We start from the raw sequence: 17577 nt of genomic DNA, 5'->3' as shown, positions 1-17577 counted from the left end.
TAGTAAGCGATCTTTGAACACAGGAGCAGTGGGGAGGTGCTGCTATTCTAAGCCTGCCTACCATAGCTCCTGTTGCAGTGATGGCGAACCTTTTGAGCTCGGCGTGTCAGCATTTTGAAAAACCCTAACTTAACTCTGGTGCCATGTCACATATAGAAATTTTTTGATATTTGCAACCATAGTAAAACAAAGACTTATATTTTTGATATTTATTTTATATATTTAAATGCCATTTAACAAAGAAAAATCAACCAAAAAAATGAGTTCGCGTGTCACCTCTGACACGCGTGTCATAGGTTCGCCATCACTGTCCTATTGGCTCATCTCATCAGAAGCATTCCCTGTATTACCCAAGGGGGAAGGGATGCAACATAGTCTAAGGCAGTGGTCGGCAAACTCATTAGTCAACAGAGCCAAATATCAACAGTACAACGATTGACATTTCTTTAGAGAGCCAAATTTTTTAAACTCAAACTACATAGGTAGTTTGCTTCTTCTTTGTAGCCATGTCAAACAGGGCACCTAAAAAAAATGTTTCATTTTATAATAATAAAGCCACCAACACAAAAGAATCACAATTCTTAAATTGATGACAAAAATACCTGCAGGATTTGCAGCTGGTTGGAAAAATACAGGTAACTTTATGCTTCGAGTAGGTACTTTTGTCACCCGCGTGCGATTTGTGGGCATGACTAGCACTAACCACTGCACATGAGACTGCTGACTGACTGGCTCGCTCAACTCGTGCATGAATCGCGTGCTGTGTATCCCGCGGTCCCCCTGCGCCGCGTCTCCCCTCGCCTGACTGACCGACCGACACCCCCCACTTCTTCTAACACCACTTCTTCAAAATAGACTCGCCCAGGCCGAAAAACCGACTTCTGCGCATGGGCCACGAAGTTTCAATCGCAAGGGGCCAAAGAGCCGCCTGTGGCTCGAGAGCCGCGGTTTGCCGACCCCTGGTCTAAGACACTCACAGGACATTTTTGTTTGAGTTGGGAGTTGGGATGTCTGCAGGTCACTGACAGCCACATGACGCTGAATGTGAAGACGACAGCTAGGGTTGAAAAGCCATCCCTTCTATTTTCCCATGACCTCATCGAGTCACCAAATAGAGGGGCCCAATAGAAGCTCCTGTCCAGTCTTCCCACATTGCAGAAGAGGAAGCTGAGGCCCAGAGAGGTGAGTGAAGTGAGTCATCCAAAGTCATACAGGCAGCTCTAGACGGTCCCAAAGCCTGGACCAGCCTACAGCCTCCCACGCAAATGCTCTTCAAGAAAAAGAAGGTGTGGGTGCCTCCCACTCCATCTCATGATCAATGAGAACGTAAGCAAAACCTCAGTTAGCTAGAACCAACCGTATTTTCCTTTATCTATAATCTTCCTTCAAGAGGAAGATGAAATTACTTCTTTCTCTCTTTCAGTCAATAACTCTTATTTAAGCACCTTCATGCTCAAGGCACTGTGCTGGGCACAGCTGATGATCTAAGAGAAAAACACACCCTCTCTTCAGATTGTGGGAGCAGGACATATATGCCGGCGCATTAACCAAGAATGCAAGGGAAATGCCAAATGGGTAGTTCAGGCATGAAGATAGTTTGCAAAAATTTCGCAAGAAAATGCCCCCAGGAGAGATTTAGTCAGAAAAGCAACTCCTAGGGAGATTCCCTGGGCGCCACTCAATCCCCAACCCTGGTCAATGCCCACCTGTGACCCTACTGTGCAGTCTGACTACACCGATGAGCCTACAGCTGAAAAAGCACAGAATCAACAAAATGAGATGACTTTGTAATCAACTGGGTTCAACTTTCTCGTAGACCCAAATTCCTCCCCTGGGCCCTGCACAGCACCTGGCTCAGTCACCATGAACCGATGTGTGTTTGGAATGAATGCGTGCATTCTTCTTTCTAAAGGTTACTTACTGCAGAGGTTGAACCCAAAGCGAGTATCTCCTGAACCCTTAGTTGTTCTGTTAGTAAGCTTTTTTTTTATTGAAATACAAGGCACTTACAGAAAAGCGTCCAGATCATAAACTCAATGCATTTTCATACAGTAAACACACCCATGGAATTAGCACCCAGATCAAAAACCAGAAGCCCCTTCTGTGCCCCCCCGCCCCCGCAGAAACCCCTTCCTGTCACCACCTCCCAAAGTTCTATCACGTAGATTACTTTTGCCTGGTTTTGAACTTTATATAAATGAAATCATATGGTATATGTCCTTTCAGCTCTGACTTCTTTTGTTCAACATTATTTTGGTGAGACTCACTAATATAGTTACAGTTACAGTTAATAGTGACAGTTCTTTCACCCTCATTGCTGTACACATTCCTTTGTATGGATGGACCAGTCCTTATTTGTTTATTTTCCTGATGATTAACATCTGAGTTGTAGCCCATCTGAGGCTATAGTGCTGCTACGAACATTGCTGAGCACATCAATGCCAGGTGAATTGGTGAATATACTAATATGTATTCATTTCCATTGAGGTATGCCCAGGGCAGAATTATTGGACTTCAAGGTATGTACGTGTTCAGCTTCAGTTGATACTACAATTAGTTGATATTTCAATGAGAAAAGAAGGGCAACGGAGAGAAAAATTGTAATGATCTGAGAAAAAAATGTAATCTTAACATTTTATCAATGAGGCACTTGTCTTCAGTGATTGCAACAATTAAATTTTTAAAACAATATTGGAGTATACTAGATATTGGGTAGTCCAGTATTTTTCAACCATTGGATTGAAATTTACAGTAGTTTTTAAAATTTTGTATTATGGTGGAACATACATACATTTCAAGCATGTATAGTAGATTTTGAAAGTATTTTAGTAGGTCATGATCAGAATATTTTTTTAAAAGTGAAATAGAATAGAAAATGAAACAATAAAAAAGAAAATGCATCAGTAAGCATAAATACGATTTTGTGGAACTTTTGTTGCAGTGTATGTGCTTTGAGTCAAAAAAAAAGTTTGTAAAACATGGGTCTAGTCCAACTCTTTCAATTTACAGAGTGGAAAAAATACTAAAAAATGTAAAGTGATGTTTCCAGACGTAGCTTTAACTAGACCATGACATCCTAGCTTCCAATTCAGAGTATTTTCCGACTCCCATCTCATTATCTTTGCTGCCAATCTTTTCAAACTTATAGGCTAGATTCTGGGGCCATATCTTTGTGGCCCCACATTTTTATCGGTGAGAAAGGATCTCAGGGTCCCTGCCCAGAAGGCTGCAGAAGGGGCCAGAACCCAATAATTGGCACCTTCTGTACCTATTAAAATCTGGGCACCCCATTTGACCCTATTTACTTTGGGGTCAACCAGGAATAGTACAAACCTAGAAATTTAAAAGAAGAGCGGGGAAAGGACCTGTGGTTTGACATTTTTCAGAATTATTTTTTCTCTTTGGTGTGTTTTAGGCACTTTTCAAGTGCAGAGATCAGGAAAGGAAGCACTATAAATAGAAGGGGACACAGTGGGGAGGGAGGGCTGGGGGAGGAGGAAGTGTGTTCTGAACACCTGCTTGCCTCTATACCGTGCCTCTCCCCCAGCCTCTTATGTAGCCCCTCAAAACTAGGGCTAAAGTCTAGTGTCTGGCCTAGGACACCAAGATCCAGCCCCAGCCTGGCACCACCCTCCACTGAGAGTCCCTGGGAGGAACCTAAGTTCAACGCAGGGCAACTGATGGACCCCCGAGGCATTAGCTTCTCACCAGCCAATGGTGTCTCACATCAATTCGGTTTTGTCTCACCCAAGTGCAAAACTCAGCAATGTCTTCCCAGCATCTTAGCATAAAACCCACCCACAGCCTATGAGCTAGCACTTTGACCAGGTAGACACAGCAGGAGGGAAGGGAAATGAAAATATGCATCTTCAGGCTGCACCTGCATAGCAATGTTTTTACAGTGTGTAACTTTCCTTGGGGGCTGACTTTGGTGGAAAGGGCCAAAAGTCAGGCCATGGAGAGTATTGCAGGGGCAGACTTCCCCCTCTCTGCTTCCCCACTTCACTCGCTGACCACCTTTCAGTCCTCCCAGCTGCAGCTCTGCCACCCAGAGCCTGCTCTCTACTCCTCACCTGCAGCTCCTCTCACCCTTCAAGACCCCACCTCAATATCGCCTGGGTTGGCGAAGTGCACTTCAAGGACCCCTCTAAATTAGAACTCCCTGTTGCATGATGGGCCCTTCAAACACCTTATGTGTTGTAAGTCAGCTTTAATTTGTGTGATCTGGTTAATATCATGCTCCCCCAACAAACTGTGAACTCTGAAGACAAGTCCATCCAGGTTGGTTTTGTTCATCCTTGAATGTCTACCTCCTGACACAGTGACTGCCCTGGAAATGGTGCCCTATTCATTATGTGGGAAAGGAGAGGTGGGAGGGAGGAGGAAAGTGGAGAGGAGGAAGAAGAGAGAAGAGGGGGTGCAAAGGTAAAGGGAGAGGGTGAAACGGAGAAGGAAGGGAAGCAGAAAGGGGGGGTTGAGAAAGAAAGGAGGGAGGGGAGATGGGGAAGGGAAAGGAAGGGAAGAGGGGATGCTGGGGAGAAAGGAGAGAATCTAAGGGAGGGAGAGGGGCGGTGAGGGAGCCAGTTATCAGCAAGAACCAAGCAGTTCTGAAACACCCAAAGCCCCACAGGAGAGGGTCCTCTCCTAGGAGGAAGCCTCTACCAAGGTGACTGGGCACAGAGGGAGAGCTCGAACCCGGTGTAAAGAGAGGGTGGGTACGGTTGCCTAGGGCTTTGCTTCAGCTGACTGAGGAGCAAAAGCTGAGCTGTTTGAGACCATAAACTTCACCATTCACTCAAAGTGTCCAACCCTCACTCGTCTAACGTTCTCAAAGAACATCCATTCTGAGGACTAGTCTGCCTGCTCTACTCCATGGAGGGATGATTTACACTCGCTGGAATGCAAGCTTTCTGCGTGTGGTTCGGTGATTTTTAGGGCTGTGCAACCATCCGCACGACCCAATTCTAGAATATATCCCCAACACCCCCATAAGACCCTGTGTTCATTGGCAGTCACCTCTCATTCCACCCAGGTCCAGCGGGCCCGTAATCTGCTCCTTCTCCGTCGATTTGCCTTTCCTGGGTGTTTCATAGAAATTGAATCGTACACTGTGTGCCTTTGACCTCAGGCTGCTTTCACTGAGCGTCATGTTTTTGAGGTTCATGTGGTAACATGCATGTTTGTCTCCTTCTATTGCTGAATGGTGTTCCTCTCTTGGTTTCTTATCCAGAGAGGAAAAAGGTATTTTCAATCATGTAGAAACCACTCCTTCCTTCAAGGACTCAGCTGAAAGGGAAGTTGGCCCAAGAGAGACTTCGTGCCTGGAAAGCGGAGAGAGCATCCCGCCATGACGATAGTGAGCTGGAAAGCGTACACTGGGTGGGAAAGGCTCCATAAGATCGCAGTGGGACAGAGCGATGAGCAGAAACCAGCTGGGTGAAATGTCAAAAAACCTCTCCTCTGTTTCAAATATCAGGTGCATAAGTTGGTAGTGCCAGACTAGATAGCATCTTGGTTGGGGAGGGGGGAGCTGTAATAGAAGAACAGAAGAACCCTGAATTTGGAGAGACAGCCTTAGGGCTACACATCAACAAACCCCCTCCCCCCCATGGACCAAATATGAGAATCCCCAGTGCAGATTAGGCACCAGGAGCTTTTCAGTCCTCCAGATATTCCGAATTACAGCCAAGATCGAAGACAGGGGTGACTGCACACTAAGGTCACTGGGCACCCAAAATAATGACCTGACTGCACAAGGATGGAGGGTCCGTGTCTTCCTTTCCACAAGTGGAATCCTGGTCCTCCGCCAACAGCCCCATGCAGACCTCCTCTCCTCTCTTGAGGACAATAGCTCAGGAGGGTGTAGCGACTGTCCTCACAGCCTCCACCCGTGCCCTGATGCTGACCCCACAGAGAAGGCCTAATGGAGACACAGATAAGGCCAGCTTGGCACAGGACTGAGAAGGCCAAGTTCTCCTATTTTATTAAAGAAAAAAAATTCGCCCGCCATCCAGCTCCAGAACTTTTTTCTTCTTGCCAAACAGAAACCAGGTCCCCATTTAGCAGTAACTCCCCTTCCCCGCCTGCTCTCAGCCCCTGGCAGCCAGCATTCTACATGCGTCTTTAGGGGCTTGACTACCTGAGGAGCCTCATGCAATATTTGTGCTTTTGTGACTGGTTTCTTCCAGCTAGCATAATGTCTTCCAAGTTCACCCATGTTATAGCGTGTATCAGTGCTTCATTCTTTCCGCGGCGAATCATATGCCAGTGTACACAGACAATGAACCTGCGCTGCTGGGATGGGCAGGACGGAGGCAGAGCTGATGAGTCTGTGGAGAAAAGGAAGAAGAGGAAACCCGAGAGACCAGGAAGTGCTTGGGAGAAAGGAGACAAAGAAAAGGAAGCAGACCTTGGCTTCGGGGCACCCGGGGCCAGCCGGGGAGAGGCCGTCTTGAAGGACGTTTGCGGTCATTACAGGCTATTGATGCTTTTGTGCAACTGGAACCCACTGGCGATCGGGCAAAGGGGCCACGTCTGTCTGCAGCTGGAGGACACCATGCAGGTGCAGGGTAGGAGCTGAGGGCACCTGGCTCCAAGCCACCTCACGGTTAAGGAGGTGGCAGAACCTTGCACCCAAGCCGATTGGGAATTGCACGATGACAGGGTTAAGTAGTACAGCCTGGGAGACAAAAGGACTAGTCTGGTGTTTCTTAATGAGTGTGTGTAGATTCCTGCCTGTAGATCCTTCAAATAGCCTATAAATAGAACTCTGGGGTTCATGAACTCAAATGGGAGATTTTTACATCTTTCTGTCTTCGCTGGGGCAGAGGAGATGAGTTAGGAAATGTCCCCTTGGGTATGCCCCACCAGGGAAATGTCCATTCTAATCATCCTGGGATCTTTTTTCTTGGAGAAATTTACATCTCTATTTTCACAAACCTCTAACTGAAATTGAGCATTTCCTTCTATTGGGAACATAGGCAACAACCACTTCGGTTTAGCCATATACTGAGAAAAACGACGGAAATTTCTATATCACTCTTTAGTTGTTTCTAATAATAAAATAGTGTTTAAACTCATTGCTGCTTTAATCCTGCGGTCACGGACCTGTGGGTATTAGAAAGAGAGTGGTAGTGCAGGACCCTAGCACCAGGCGGAGGTGTGCCCCTGGGCCTTTGGCGTTGTCATTCAGTCCAGCACATCTGTAAGCCACCGGTGGCCCCAGGGCAGAGGCAGGCAGAGGCAGGCGCCCGGGGAACATGGGGGCCTGGAAGCACAGAGACAACTGCGATGCCGTGTGCTGCGCTAAGAGAGCACAAAATACGGGTGGGTGTGATCAGACTGGGTTTCTCACGGGAACTGACATTTGAGCTGCCTTTCCCAGGATATATTAAGAAGTGTGCACAAGGACATCAAACTTTCCTTTCACCAGAAAAGTCCCTCACCAAGCGTGTGTGTACCTCAGCTTAGAGTTCAGAGGGGCAAAAAGGAATTTCCCCTGGCTGTGGGGCTGAAACAGGAAACCACCCAGAAGCCCTCGGCTGGAGGAGGCCGGGAGTCCCCGGTTCCCCAGGACCAAGTGGATATTTTCACAGGAAGCACCTCTGGGGGCAGCACATCTCTCCTCCCTCCTCCACATGGACACGGAGGCTTCGCGAGCTCACAGGTGTTGTCTGCTCCGTTTGCTGATGGGTCCCAGGCACCTGTACCGGCTCAGATCTGGCCCCTGCCTGTGTTTGTTGAATGGTGAGTGGATCCAGCCACATCCTTCCACCGCCGATGGGGCGGCTAGACAGGCAGTCCTGCCTCTGCCTGCCTGCCTGGCGTGTGTGTCTCCAGCTCGTCATGAGGCCCTGCACTCTACGTGACCTGGGAAAACCCCCACCGAAACCCCAGCGGGCATGGGACTGCTTCCCAGCACCGAGCAGGTGAAGTGCCCACACCTGGCTGGCTGCTCAGGTGTGCGCCATCCCTGCTCTCCTGCAGGGCTGCGGTGCTGCCGCAGGAGCTGGAGGGTCGTAGCAGGTGTCTCAGCTGCCTGGATTAGGGATCCCTTTCCTCCGAGTGTGGTCCAAGCTGGAGGGAGGAGTCCCAGGTTAGTGCGGACAGAGGCCTGGGAGCATCCCCACTGGAACCCCCAGCTTTGGGCTCACAGTGGGTGGGAAGGTTGCCTCCTCACGGGGCCTGACCTAGGCTGGTAGCTCATTCGTAACAGAAAACATGTCATCTCTGTTCCCTCCAAGGATGCTGTGGGCTGCATTGTGTCTCCCCCTCTCCCCCACCCCCCGAGCCTGCCACACTCATCTGTTGACGCTTTAATCCTCAGAGCCTCAGAATGTGACTGTATTTGGAGATGGGGGAGGGGGTTGTGTCTTTAAAGCGGTTATTAAATTGAGGTCCTTGGGGTGGGTCCTAATCCAATCCAATTGGTGTCTTTATAAGGAGGGATTAGGACACAGACACTCACAGAGGGAAGACCATCTACCAGCCAGGAGAGTCGCCACAGAGGAGACCAACCCTGCTGATGCCTTGGTTTGGGGCTTCTAATCTCCAGAATGGTGAGGAAATAAATTTCTACCATGTAAGCCCCCCAGTTGGTGGTGCTTTGTTGTGATCGCCCCAGAAAATGATCTCACTCCATAGATTTTGCAATGGGCTTTCAGAGGCAGCGCCCTCTCTTTCTGTCCCCACAAAACATCATCAACAGAAATGCCCTGGGGAGGCTCAGAGGCCCCAGGAGGGGTTATTTGGTTACTTGGTGACCTCATTGCTCGCTCAATAAGAAGAGCAAGGCCGCGGAGCTAGAATTTCCCAGAAGCACCAGCTGCTCCCTGCTGATGTCAGAGGACCCACACCTGCAGTCAGCTGAGGTTGCTCACGTAGGAATCAGGCACGAGCAGGAGAGCCACAGGCGAGTCAGGCCGAAGGGCTAATGTCTACAAGGAGGTTAGTGGTTTCAATGTTAAAAACGTTATCTCATGCCATGCCTTAGTCCTTTTCCCAGTTTACTAGAAATGTGCTGGCTTTGATTATTCTCAGCACAAAGAGAATAATAAAAGTAAGTCCGACGGTGACGTTTCATACCGCATTCAGCAGCCAGTGTTTACATTTTAAACACCTTTCCCTGGTTCCCAGGAGAGGCCGCAGAGGACCCTGGGAGCACCGCCCATCCCACACCTCACCGCAGCTCTCCAGCTCCCCGGGCAGATAATGGTCTCCAGCTGGGCGCCGCTTTAACCCACTGAACCCCGCTTCCTCCTGAGAAGGCCCAGGAGATTTTGTCTGTTTCCAAAAGAAGCTTGAATGATGCCCAACCTCCTGCCCGGGACCCTGGCTGTGCGGCCTCCTGTCCCGCCATCCACGCGGCCCCAGGTTAGTGGACTCCTTGCAGGACCCGAGGTGCAGGCTGTGTTATCTGGCCCAGTTGCCCCGCTTTCTGGGCTTCGGTTTCTCCTTGTCAAGTGAGAATAAGACTAACAGTCCCCTCAGCGGGCCTTGGTGAGGATTAAAGGAGTAATATACACAGGAACTTGTCTGGGATCGAGTAAATCTGTGTCTGTCCCCTTTCTTCCCTGGCCCTCCCTTGATGGCAGGACTTCGCTCTCCGGGCACCCCCATGTCACCCAGCGTAACGCTGGACCACACTGAGGTCAGAACACTCCCGGTCTGAGTCTCACTCCACATGTCACTCACCTGTATCCAGCTCAGCTGGGACTGCCTTGGAAGAACGTGAACTTTAAAGTATTCTTCTGATAAAAGAAATGCATGCTGCCCTGCGGGTATGGCTCAGCGGTTGAGTGTCAACCCATGAACCAGGTGGTCATGGTTTGATACCCATTGAGGCACATGCCTGGGTTTAGGGCTCGATTCCTGTAGAGGGCGTGCAGGAGGCAGCTGATCAATGATTCTCTCTCATCATTGATGTTTCTATCTCTTTGTCCCTCTCCCTTCCTCTTTGAAATATATATATACTAGAGGCCCAGTGCATGGAATCCATGCATGGTTAGGGTCCCTAGGCCTGGCCAGCAATCAGGGCCAATGGGGCCTTCATTCCCCCTGCTGCCAGCTGCCAGCCGCCAGCCAGGGTCTTCCTTCGTTCCATGCTGCCCTCTGGTGGTCAGTGCACATAATAGCAAGCGGTTGAACTCCCAGTCAGTTGAACTCCTGAGGGGACAATTTGCATATTAGCATTTTATTATATAGGATATATGGTAATTCATGCTCCCTGTATTCAGTTTGGACTATGTATAAAAATATAAAGAAGAAAATAAATATTATGGCAAACTCTAACATCTAGAGAGAATCATTGGTTAACATTTGAAGCAGCATTTCCTTCCAGTCTTTTTCCTGTGCACATGTGTCCCCAGTCTGTTTCACTCAACTGCCTGAGCCTTCTGTGGTGTGTGCTCTAGAGCAGTGGTTCTCAACCTTCTGGCCCTTTAAATATAGTTCCTCATGTTGTGACCCAACCATAAAATTATTTTCGTTGCTACTTCATAACTGTAATTGTGCTACTGTTATGAATCATAATGTAAATATCTGATATGCAGGATGGTTTTAGGCGACCCCTGTGAAAGGGTCGTTCGACCGCCAAAGGGGTCGTGACCCACAGGTTGAGAACCACTGCTCTAGAGCATCTCAGAGTAACTGCTCAGCTTCTAGGGCAGGGGTGGGCAAACTTTTTGACTCTCGAGGGCCACAATGGGTTCTTAAAATGGACCGGAGGGCCGTAACAAAAGCATGGATGGAGTGTTTGTGTGATCTAATATAAATTCAAAGTAAACATCTACACTAATAAAAGAGAAAAATGGTAATTGGCGTACGACGCTTCCCTTTTCATTGGCTAATCAGGGCTATATGCAAATTAACTGCTCAAATGGGCTGGATCCGGCCCGCAGGCCGTAGTTTGCCTACGGCTGTTCTAGGGTCTCCAAGAAAGGACCTACAGCAGAGCTGCATTTGATAGCTCTTCCTCTCTCAGTTAGTGAGGTGTTTGCATTGTACACAATCCCTGTATGAGCTGACAGGTCTGCCTTGCAGAGAGTAAAATCTGCTCCCCTACCAAAAACACACCTGAGAAGGCTGCCAGGATAATTCCTGCCTCTGGGCTTGTAAGGAGTGCCTATTTAAGCTGGGTAAATAATTCAGAGGAAGAAATTTCTCTGCGTTTCTTGGCATTCTATTCTGTGCTGTTATTTAGATGAAGAAATATAGTGATGGCTTTATTCTGGTTAAGGACACACTAGCCACAGGGCCCCCGAGCTGGATCCTTTCCCCAGATCAAGGCTTCACAAAGGCATCTGAGGGCCTGCACCCCTGCACCTCTCAACTGTCTAATGCAGGGGTCCTCAAACTACGGCCCGCGGGCCACATGCAAATACAAATATTGTATTTGTTCCCGTTTTGTTTTTTTACTTCAAAATAAGATATGTGCAGTGTGCATAGGAATTTGTTCATAGTTTTTTTTTTAACTATAGTCCGGCCCTCCAACGGTCTGAGGGACAGTGAACTGGCCCCCTGTTTAAAAAGTTTGAGGACCCCTGGTCTAATGGCTGCTCATTCCTTATCTTACCAAAGTCAACCAGTATACCCGGTTAGGCTAAGTGGGTCTGCAAGGCTGGGCAAATCCATTTGATCCAAAGCCTTTTAGGCAGTGGCAATGCAGAGATCCTTTTGCTCTGTTATAAGACAAGTATGGAGTCCAGCAGGGTTGTCGCAAGCCTCTCTTGATTTGGGGCAGTGTCCACAATTTCACACAGAAGTAACAGCAGAACCACAGCTTTGGTGAGTGATTCTCGTATCATTGCAGTTTGGCTTCACATGATTTGAGCCCTGAAATCTTCCCTTGGAATCTGTGTCCCTCCACCTCTGTGTGGAGGAGCCCAACAACCCTTCAGATACATTTAGAGGTATGCAGGTGTATGTTTATATGTGTGTGCAATGAGTGTGATTTTGTGTGCACACGCGCGCGCGCGCGTGGGTGTGTGTATAAAGGGATGGAAAGGGAGAAACACTCCAAGTTCAAACTTACACAATTTCTTCTTCCCTAGGTCTAACTTTTTAATTAAAAATATTTTTATTGATTTCAGAGAGGAAGGGAGAAGGAGAGAGAGAGAGAGAGAGAAACATCAATGATGAGAAAGAATCATTGATTGGCTGCTTCCTGCATACCCACACTGGGAATGGAGCCCACAACCCCGGCATGTGCCCTGGCTGGGAATTGAACTGTGACCTCCTGGTTCGTAGGTCAGGGCTCAACCACTGAGCCACGCTGGCCTGGCAACGAGGTCTAACTTTGTTAACTAGTTTGATCATGAAAATATCTGCTTCTCCATACAATTTTCTTCACCCTGAAATATACTAAACAATGGGCACGAAACTATACAGATTTGTTCACCAGTGGGGTTCCTCGGCTTGGCCTGTGGGATTGGGCCAAAATTGGCTCTCTGACATCTCCGAGGGGTTCCGGGTTGCAAGAGGGTGCAGGCCAGGCCGAGGGACTCCACTGGTGCACGATTAGGGCCAGAGAGAGTCGTGGAAGGTTGGCAGCTGAGGAGGGACTGCGGGGAGGGCTCCAGGGCATGTCTGGCCCATCTGACTCAGTCCGATTGGCCGGACCCCAGCAGCAAGCTAACCTACTGGTCCGAGTGTCTGCCCCCTGGTGGTCAGTGCATGTCATAACGAGCGATTGAGTGGCCTTAGCATATCATTAGCATATTACACTTTGATTGGTTGAACGGCCAACCAGACAGCTGGACACTTAGCATATTAGGCCTTTAGTATATAGGATTTCTATGTTTTACTTATATGTGTATGTATCATTGCGTGTCTTTTCACACACACACACACACACACACCCTCACTGGTAACTTGAGGGAAAGCTCAGAGTGGCCTTTCTTATTAAATAGTTTAAGTTGACGCTTTTGCCCCCTGGTGGTTGAAAGGCAGCAAGACAGAGTGACTGGTCCGTGGTACTGAAAATGTTTTCTCTGGGTGAATGGGAGTTATTTCTATTTTTTAAGTATTATTACCATTATTGTTGTTACCACCACTTTCTAGCAGCTATTATTATTCATGAGGACACTATTAGCCATACAGCCTCGAACTGCGCTAAGTAAGCACTTCACACAACTTATTTCAGGAAAGACTTGTAACAACGCTCTGGTGTAATCCTGTGGGCACTGGTGTTGATGGGACAGGAAGCTACAGCTCAGAGAGGTTGCATAATTTGCTCAGAGTCACACACTCGTGGGAAATGGGTCTAGGACTTGACCCCAGACCTGACCCCTGCTCTTAACCACTGCCAATTAGAGCAGCGTTTCTCACCCGTGAGCTGCATATGGCCCTCTTTCAAAGAAAATACTTTCTTATGAGCCAAATAACATTGACTCTCCTTTGAGAAACTGCATTAAAAGCCAAACCCTGTAACTGCCAGTGATCCCAGAGCATCATCACAGCTGCCCAGAGGGCAAAAGACTCACCTGCAAGGGGCTTCCCTGGAGGGCATCCTCTGAAATGAAAGCAGAACTAAATGCAATTCCCAAGGGACATGGGGAAGGTACTGACTTCCTCCATCAGTTCTACCAACCGTTTTTAGCAGAGCCCAGTATGAGAAATATAGTGTAGAATATGGGAAAAGAATAAAGTGGTTGGTGTCACATTGTCCATGTAATAGTGCATGTAAGAGTTCCTCATTGGCTGGTCCTTTAATCATATATATATATATTTTTTCCATAAGTTTTTTCTTGGACTTCATTTGAAAGTCCTGCGTCATGGAGCTGCGGAGCTGCCTTAGGCAGAGTCCCTCCCCCACCCCCCACCCTCTCCAGGCAGAGAGAAGACAAAGTCTACAATAAATCTGGTTGATTAGGAATTAGGAAGTGATCCCAGGGGGCAGGATGAAGAACAGAAGAAGAGAAGCAAGAAGGAAAGCCGTAGGAGACGGGCTCTTGAGTTGCCCAGCAGAACCCTCTGCAGAGTGTGTAGAGTGACCTCAGGGTTGTCAGCCCCCCTGAGGGAGGAGTGGGTCATCGTCCTCCCTTGCTCGGCTCATTATCCCACTCCCCACGGTGCAGGGTCCCAGGCACGCCCCGCGGGGCTGTCTGCGGAGCACCAGGCTTCCGACAAGCCCCGCGTGGTCTGCTCCTTTCCTGTAGCCCCTGTGACAAATCACCACAAACCAGGCACCTTCAAACAACAGATGTTTATTCTCCCACACTTCTGGAAGCCACAAGTCCAACATGGGTTTCACTGGGCCGAGATCAAGGTGTCCGAGAGCCTTGCTCCCACTGTTACCAGATGGGGTCTGGGCCTGGAGTGGGTCTGCCTCAGGCCGGCGGTGGTGTGTGGATGTTTGTCTTGCGCAGGAAGGATTTCACAATTCGGGTCCAGATGATGTTGAGAGCACGTCTATGAAAGCTGGGGGCCGGGAGACAAATGAACGGCTTCAGGCAGAAGAAGCACCTGGAGACAGCCTGGGCAGGGCTGCTTTAGCTAACGGAAGTCGGAGGAAAAGGGGGCCTTGGAGACAGGTCCAGGGGGTTAGCCCAGGACAGGCTGCCATTGCCCATTGCTCCCCCCATTGCAAGTCTCATGGGGACCCTCAGAGTTTAGGAGAAAGAGAGCAGAGATGGAAGATGTGGGCATGCTCTAGCGAGTCCTACGGGAGGTCTCAGGGGAGGGACTTCACAGGACATGCATTAGCTTTCCAGGTGTGTCCCTCAGTATGCGGATTCGGTAAAATGTGTGTAGAGAGGGGTCGGGGTTATGTTCTGGGTAGTTTTATTTTTAAAGAATGTCATCAAAGAGGGACCGAGGCCAGCCTGCCCCAGGAAGGTCTGCAATGTGTCAACCATTTGCTCCTAAGCGTCCTTGGTTAGGGAAGACAAAACCGGTGACTCCTTGACTGGCTGCAAATTGCTCAAATCGTTTGGCCTTGTTTAATGATTTTGTCTCAGTTTCCCTTATTCCACTTGCCAAGGCATGTCCCTAGCTTCTCACTATCCTGTCTCACCTCTCGGGCTCTGGGGAGAATCCCTCCAGGTCCCTTCCAGCTTCTGGTGGCTCCCACGCTCCTGGGCGTGTGGCCCATCACCACACTGCCCTCTCCTCGATATGTGTCACACCTGCTTCTTTCTTCATCATGGTGATGGCATTTAGGCCCCACCTGAGAAATCAGGAAAATCTGGTCTCAAGATCCGTAGTCACATCTGCAAAGAATAAGATGACATCTACACGTTTCCAGGGATGGCGATGTATATATGTCACTGGGGAGCCGTTTTCAGCCTACCACCGGTGGGAAGCAGATCAGCCTTGCTCGCTGCAGGTGAGACCTGTCAGTCACCGCAGACGGGGGCTCCTTGGAGCTGGAGGTCCTTCCGGGGCCTGGGAGCACCGGGACCAGAGATGCCAAAGAGGCGGGCACTGCACACCTTTTCCTGACAGACCAGCGATGTTCTGGGTCGAAGGAAACCTGTGCTCCCAATTTTGAAAAATATTGCCAAATTGATCTTGCAAAAGAAGGGATACCTATTTACACTCCCCCCAAATGTCTTGGAATGTCTATTTCCCCACATTGTTTTTACACAGTGCATTATCAGATGTTTTTATCTGCACCAATCTCAAAGATGAAAGTGGCATCTCAGTATAATTTTAATTTGCATTTTTTTTAGAAAGTACAGTTTGCTCATTTTTATATATATTTTATTGATTTTTTTACAGAGAAGAAGGGAGAGGGATAGAGTTAGAAACATCAATGAGAGAGAAACATCGATCAGCTGCCTCCTGCACGCCCCCTACTGGGGATGTGCCCGCAACGAAGGTACATGCCCTTGATCGGAATCGAACCTGGGACCCTTCAGTCCGCAGGCCGATGCTCTATCCACTGAGCCAAACCGGTTCGGCTGCATTTTTCTTATTAAAATGAAATTGAACATCTTTTTAAAAAAAATCTGTGAACAGCTTGTTCTTCTTTCTTTGACCATTTTTCTGGTTCTTTTTTTCTTATTCGTTTGTAAAACGCTTTACGTATTAGGAAAATTAAGCCTTTGCATGGGGTATGTCTGTGCTGAAATAGAAACTTCGTGTCATCGAAGCAACATTTGTCTTTAATTTTGTGAATTGTAAGAGTATAACTGATTACACAAGGCAATTTTCTTATTTACTTCTGAGAATCACATGAATATATTTGATTAAGATGGTAAGCTTTTATAATTGGTAAGCTTCCCAAACTTAATTTTTAGGTTAGGTAAATATTAAAGCTCTTTGTGGAGCCTCCCTTTCTATCTTGAGGTTTTATTTTAGTTCACACTGTTTCTATCATCCGTCATATGTCCTGATGGTTCGCATCCTGCCAACATCCTAAGCCCATCAAGTCCCACACCCTCAAAAACATGTGCCCAGCTGTTCCCATCCATAAGACCGCTCCCTTTTCTCGGTTTCTGTAGTACATAAAGTATGACACAGTGTTTCACACAGCCCAATATTGTTTCCTGGGTGTTCCGCATATGTAAGACTTACCCTCCTAAAAAGCAAGGACATCTTTCATGGTCTTCACACACTTAAAACTCTCCCAGAAAGCAAGTCCGAACACAAAAATACTTATCAACCGGAAATAATCTTCAGAGGTTCTTAAACTATGTTCCAAGAATAGAATTCAGGGTGTCTGAATTACAGCTGGAAGGGACGAGGAAGGAGCCCCTCCTAAGGACCTCGGAGGGGGTATGGCCCTTCCCACACCTTGATTTTGGGCTTCTGGCCTCCAGAACTGTGAGACAATAAATGGCCATTGTTTTAAGCCTCCCAGTTTGTGGTACTTCTTTATGGCAGTCTAGGAAACTAGTACACACTTTCTATAACTCTGTCACCAGTAGAAGTCATATTTTCATGCAAGATTACTCTTGCTGCAGACATCTCAAAATATTGTTTAAGTTCATTTCCACTTTGAAATTACAATAATTAGACCCAAAGATAGATTTTTTTAATTTAACTAATAGATAAAAAATTTATTTTAAACTATTTGGATATTCTCATAAAATGATTTCCTTTATTTTCTTTATTATATTTTATGCACTTTAAAACATTATTCTGGGGAGTCCCTAGGCTTCAACTAGAATGCCAGATGACTCCACGGCCCTAGGGAGTTCCGCCTTAGCTGCAGTATTCAGATATATCCAGGAGAGGGCGCGAGAGCACCAATGCAAGACTTCGTATAAATTAATACTGTATATTTTACTGTGTTTTCTCCCATTGCAGCAAAGAAATGTCCTTTAAATTCATATATTATTTTTAGAGTACTAATAATGTAGTCAGTGTAATCAGAATATGGAAATACTTGCAGGCCTGCTATCCTATTCATTTGTTAACTTAAAATGTTCATACCATTTTTTTAAAAAATATGTTTTATTGATATTTTACAGAGAGGAAGGGAGAGAGACAGAGAGCCAGAAACATTGATCAGCTGCCCCCTGCACATCCCCCACCAGGGATGTGCCCGCAACCCAGGTACATGCCCTTGACTGGAATCGAACCTGGGACCCCTCAGTCCGCAGGCCGACGCTCTATCCACTGAGCCAAACC

The sequence above is a fragment of the Myotis davidii genome, unplaced genomic scaffold (assembly GCF_000327345.1).
Source record: "Myotis davidii unplaced genomic scaffold, ASM32734v1 scaffold133, whole genome shotgun sequence".
Taxonomy (NCBI): Eukaryota; Metazoa; Chordata; class Mammalia; order Chiroptera; family Vespertilionidae; genus Myotis; species Myotis davidii.
The sequence above is the reverse complement of the archived record's forward strand: the minus strand, read 5'-3'. Positions refer to the sequence as shown.